The sequence below is a fragment of the Poecile atricapillus genome, chromosome 15, assembly GCF_030490865.1.
Source record: "Poecile atricapillus isolate bPoeAtr1 chromosome 15, bPoeAtr1.hap1, whole genome shotgun sequence".
Classification (NCBI taxonomy): domain Eukaryota; kingdom Metazoa; phylum Chordata; class Aves; order Passeriformes; family Paridae; genus Poecile; species Poecile atricapillus.
The window spans coordinates 9,969,607-9,975,606 of NC_081263.1; positions in this window are offsets into that span (position 1 = coordinate 9,969,607).

The window sequence follows — 6,000 nt, forward strand, 5'->3', positions numbered from 1 at the left end:
AATGGCTGTTTGTACCCCTGGGAATGGCTGTTGCACCTCTGGGAATGGCTGGAGCAAACCCAGTCCTTGCATTCTGCCCCCCATCAGCCAGAGCTGGGGTCTCTGATTGAAAGGAGAACTTTCCCCCAGCCCTGGGAGAAAATTCTGCACGTGGCAGATGCCAATAGGCATGGGAGAGGAGGCAGATGCCAACAGATGCCAATACAGGATGGAATGGGGTGGATAATCCCCACGAGGACATGATTTAAATCATTTGTTCATCTCTTACTGGCTAGCACGGGTAGCATGGTTTTTGTAGCTGGTGATGGAGCTCTGAGAAAAGTTATGAGGATTACAGGGAAAATGTCAGTGTCCTGATATTTTCACCACCAATTAGAAGCTTCAGTGGTGATTTGATTGTCATCCAATCCACATAAAGAAAAATCTTATGGAGGAGTAATTCAATATCTAAAAATCAGAATAAGATGAAATACATGCCTCAAAACAGTGAAATTTTTCTCATGATAAAAGGTAAAATAATGGGTGATTTGAACAACTCATGAGGTCTAATTAAGTTCTAATCTGAGTTACAAAGCTACAAACTCCCAATCCTTTACTTGAAAACTGTAGGGAAAGGATTGGATATTTTCCCAAAATTTGTTTTAATCAAATTAGGAATTAATCCTGACATGTCCTAGGTTCTTTTATACATGTGAAATCAGATTAAATAGTCACAGTGGCTTCTTCTGCTCTTACAATCAATGTAAAAAATGTAATTGCAGTGCTAGTAAAACAGTGAAGAAATATACTGCTGAACTAGAGGGGAGGCTAAAGGACAGATAAAAATATTATGAATTCTAGAACTTATATAATAGATTGCATTCACTTCAGCAAGAATTCCACCATTGTTATTTTTTTCCACATTTAATTTAAAGAGGCAATATTCTTTTAAGCTTTCATTCTTCAGCAGGGTAGATTAAATTTAAAATAGAAAAGTGCTGCAGAATAGATCTGAGGATGTTCAGGGCTGGAGGACAACTTAATGAAGCAGAAACTGAAATACCATACGTCTCCAATAGCTTTAATTTATACAAATATTATCTTTGTGTCTTTCATAACATGATGCAGAGGAGCTCAGAGTACAGAGTACAGTGTAATTCCTTTGCTTTTCAAGATAATTTTATCCATTTTAGTACCTGGGTTTGAAACCGGCCCAATTCAAACCAAAGGAGCTATAAAGGTTTTTTTTTGCTTTAATTGCTGAAACAGGGTTGCACATATAAAATAATTTTGATGGCTGGGAAAGGCTGGGTGGTGTATAAATAGGGATGAGTGCCAGACTGCCGAGTGTCCAGTCCTGCCCTGGGAATTCTGAGTGGTCAGTGCTGCTGGACAAGGAGAGGCAGAGGCAGGGCAGAGCTAACAGCAGAACTCTGCAGATCCAGCACATCCCTCTTCAAACCCCTGGGCTCTGTGGGACCATAGGGGCTGCACCTTTGCAATTCTTGGACCTTTTTTCACCCCAAATTCAGAAGCAGGTAAATGAGGAAGTGGCCCCAGACCTTTTCAGGCAATAAAGCCAGGAGCAGCAGCAGGAGGGCGCTGGGGTTGAGCAGCACTTGAGGCAGGATTTATTCCCTGCTGGTGAAGGATTCTGTGCTGGCACAGGCTCACAGAAAGGTCTGGGTGCAGTAAAGTCACAGACAGTCCCTCTGGAGTGGCTTTCTTGGCCAGGGATGAAGGGGAGTGTCACCAAAGCAGGGGACAGATGCTCTGTGTGCTGTGCTGTGCTCCCTGGAGCTTTCCTTGTCCTCCACAGCCCTTCTGGCTGTGTGCAGAAGTGGACAACACTTTTAGGTCCGAGGCAGTGTTTTTTGGTGTACTTGACCTTCCCAGGTATTTTGGGACATTGTTGTACTACTCCATACACTCTGCTTCCAGCTTACTCTGTGCTTTCGCTTAGAGCAGCTCCATATGACTTAGTTTTTATTTCTGTGGCATGAAACAATATATTTTCCTAATCTCTGAAAAGGACATTGAAATTTAAAGAACAGGTATCCAATGTCTAGCACCTTATTTATTCACATATGTTTGAATCTGTTCAAGACATGTAAAACTGGGCGCTTTTTTTTTCACTCAATGTGTTAGAAATGGGGAGAAAGAGAGAAAGAAAAAACATGTTGCTGGAAGACATCTTCCTTCTGAATAAAAGTAGAGTTCATTAGTGAAGAAGGTTCATCTTTTCTTTATTCTTCATGACATGCATTTTCATGGTTGGTTACAAGTCTGGCATTGCTTCTTCCTTCATATGCTGCCAACAGTTTTCTATGATCTTAATTTTCCCCCCTCTATGGAAACCTCAGGAAAAAAAATCCATATATTAGCCTGCAAGCACTTGATTGACACACAGATTAATGTTACACAATTAAGGAGTGTTATCAGGTGAGTGCTTCAAAAATCACAATATTTCATAGGCAGGCAGGTTTCCTGACACCACTGTAAGTAGAAATACTTTATAAAAATTATTTAGAATCACCATCCATCACCAGGAGAAACCTTGTGTTGTGCTAAAATAATTGACAGCTTGATAGCTACAAAATGTTCCCAATCCAATAAAATACATAGCATTTCCAATAACAACACTGGTGCACGTGGATTTGCAGAGGTTACCAATTTATTATGAAAAATGACGGAGGCCTAATTCACGAGCAACTTGAGCGTATTTCAACTGCGTGGTCAATGTCCTTCAAAGCCTCTCTAATCCAGACATTTCTTTAGTGAACAAAAGAGCCATGAATATGCATAGGAGATGGAGCACAGCATGGGCTGCTCTGCCACCTTACAGCCAGAAGGGCACGGGCATAAATCTCCCTGGATGCTGAATATTCCCTGCACCTCAGGTAGGTATGGAGCAGCTCCCCAGACTCCTACACCATTAAAGAGATGAGTAACTGGGTAGCAACCCTCATGTATTCACTCCCCTGTGGCTCACAGGGATGAAAGAGAAGCTGGAATTAAAAGGATGGAGCTGGGAATGAACCCACCAGGTGCAGTTCATGAGCTCCGTAGTGTGCCCCTAATGGCTCTGCCTCTTGCAGGAGCATGGAGCCACAGCCACTTCAGCAGCCCTTGCTCCCCTGATCCCTTTCAGCTGCCTGGGAATCATCATCTGCTCCACAGCCCATGAAGGAAACACTTTTGGGGATCAGCAAAAGCCTGGGTTGCTGCATCATTCAGGTGCTGGTGGCCAAGCAGCCAGGCAGTGGGCTGGAGGTCATGGACCACCCCAAGCTCCAGCCAGCCCCTGCCCCCTGCTCTTTCTCAAACTGCCATGTTTCCTGCTCTTCCCATCCATCCTGAGCAGTTTGCAGGCAGAATGAACAGAATGAGCTTCTCCTCTACTCAGGAGAATAAAAAAAAAAAAAAAATTGGAAGATGCTTCTTTTGCCCATGCACCTCCCTGGCATCCTTGGAGTTCCTTGTAGTGATGCTGACCTTGTTAAACAGGGGTTTAAGCTATAGAGAAGCTCTGACATTGATGGGGCAAAGAAATAAAGCTTCTGATAATGCTAAAAATGCCCCAGCAAAAAAAAGGTAATAGATATGACTGATTTGGACCTATTCTGTCAGCTACAAGAGCACCAAAAGCACTAGGTAAAAATTTTGGATTTTTAATGTAATATTTTTTAAAGGAGGAATACCTCTGGACTATTTTTTGTTTGTTTGTTTTGTGGTTTTTTGTTTGTTTGTTTTTCTTTTAGTTTTTTTTTAATTCTTTTAAGACAAACATTTGTTTTAAGCAGGCATCGAGACATTTGCAGCAAGGTTCAAGTATGAGGGATTTTCTTTCCCCACCCTGTCCCCAGACTTAACAAGAGAGAGAAGGAACATAATATCCTAGAGTAACAATTAACCTTCATCCTGTCACACAGCATATGCAGATGCAGGAGGAAGGAAAGTCAGTCCAATGCACGCTGGAGCACCGTCCTTACAAACTCTTGCCAGAGGACACAGGTTTATAAAAGAGTCCATGGAAAAACTGGACCAAATCCTGCAAGAGGCTCCTGAGATGCAAAGGGAAATGTGGTCATCCTTCTTCAAGGTCTCACTGCAATATGAGAACTTTCAACAGGAATTTTCCTAACACCTGGGTGATTGAAAAAATAGCTGTAATTACATTTATAACTCACTATGTAATTACATATTTTACTATATATGTGTATAGCTATATATATAGTTGTACATATAAAAGTAATGAAAATCACTATCACTCACTTTGCAGCTACCTGACTTTTCTTTAGATAAGCTCAGCAAACTTCAAGAACTTCTGCTTGGCCCCTGAAAACATAGTTCAGGTTTTCCAGCAGGAACCTAGGAAGGGCTCTGGACGGCTCTTTGACATTAAATTTCTACACAGTTCAGTAGAGAAATCAGGATCTGAAACTTAGGGATCAGTGTGGATTCCCTGTCTCCTGCTCCATGTAGTATTGTTGCTCTGCTCTCCTGCAGTGGGAAAACTCCCACTGGCCAAATTTTAACAATTTGTGTCAGAAGAACATTTTTGTTTTCAGATACATACTTTGTTTTCCCCAGTGTTATACACCATTATTCCAAGGAAAGAGATATTATAGTAAGTTGTTGCATTATTTAGATGGTATGCAGAATTGTATTATCATTTCCAGGGAAGAGAAGTCCAACACCCATCAGGAGTTATTCAAGAAGACTAAACATATCCACTGGTCTTAAATCCAGGTAGTGAGCTGGTTTCACCACTGCATGAAATCTGGGCAGGTCAGGTTGTCTTTTTAAACCCCCTTTTCTTTACCCAACCTGGCTTAGACAACTTCACTCAAATATTTCCTTTCACACGTTGCTGGCAAAAGCATCAAAACCCTGGCTGGGTTTATATTACTGCTGACAAATCACAGTAATTCATGATCAGAGCTACTGTAGTTATTCAGAGCAACTAGTGCAGCCACGGGGGCTGAGAGTGACTGACAGCACTGCAAAAATTACCTGCTAGAATTTCCTAGAGCTGCCAAGTAATTTGGGTTAACAGCTCTTTCCCTTGAAGAAGAACATTGCTAAGAGGGTTGGCCCCAGAGCTCAGCTCTAGATCAGCCCCAGCAATCAGAGGAGAGGATGACCAGGATTAAATCAGCCACAGACGTCTGTGCTGTTGAAAAAGTTATTGCCAATGGAAAAAAACCCACCAAAAGCCAAAGACAAATTAACAGTCCAAGTATCCCTGGTTAATGGAGGAGTTTTTTCCTGGCAGTGATAAAAAACAGGACAATATCCCCACCTTTCCCCACAGCCACCTGCAATATCCCATGATGGGGATGAGCCATGGCAGGCCCCTGTGAGGGGAGAATCCTCACAGACCTTGCTGCCACAAATATTTCACAGCTTACAAAATGACACTGCTCTTCATAACAGTGCTTTAAATCCCGTGACACACCAGTGCTGAGAAAACATTCATAATCTGCTTGTAATGAAAAGTCAAACATCCAGCATCATCATTTCATGTTAGAAACACCAGTTCTGTCCAGGAGAAATTTCAGGGCCTCTCAAAGTCTAACCAGGTTTCAGAATTACTGGAGGACAACCAGTCACAGCCTGGATTCTTTGTTCAATTTTACCTTCCTTTTTCAAGGGTTTAACGTTGCTGTATTTTGATCCTTCACATTTTAAACCCTCAGTTTTCAACTGGCAGCTTCTGGCTTTTCCAACAAGTGTTTCCAATACCTTTACAAACTGGTGTATTGTCTGATAGACTGCACCTTCAGAGCCTACCTCTTTTCAGGGGAACAGAGCCGAGACTTTTATTCCAGGGTTTGCTTTGTGACACAAGGATCTTTTGTGGGCACTTTTCTCTTTTTCTTTCTAGGATTCCTTACACTAAAATAGAAGTAACTTTAGAGAAAAAAAAGGTACAAGACTGTTCTTTGTGTATTCAGCTTGCTAACTGTCATGATTTTATGAGGAGTCTCCTGACACCTGGCATTTTTCTTAAAACCC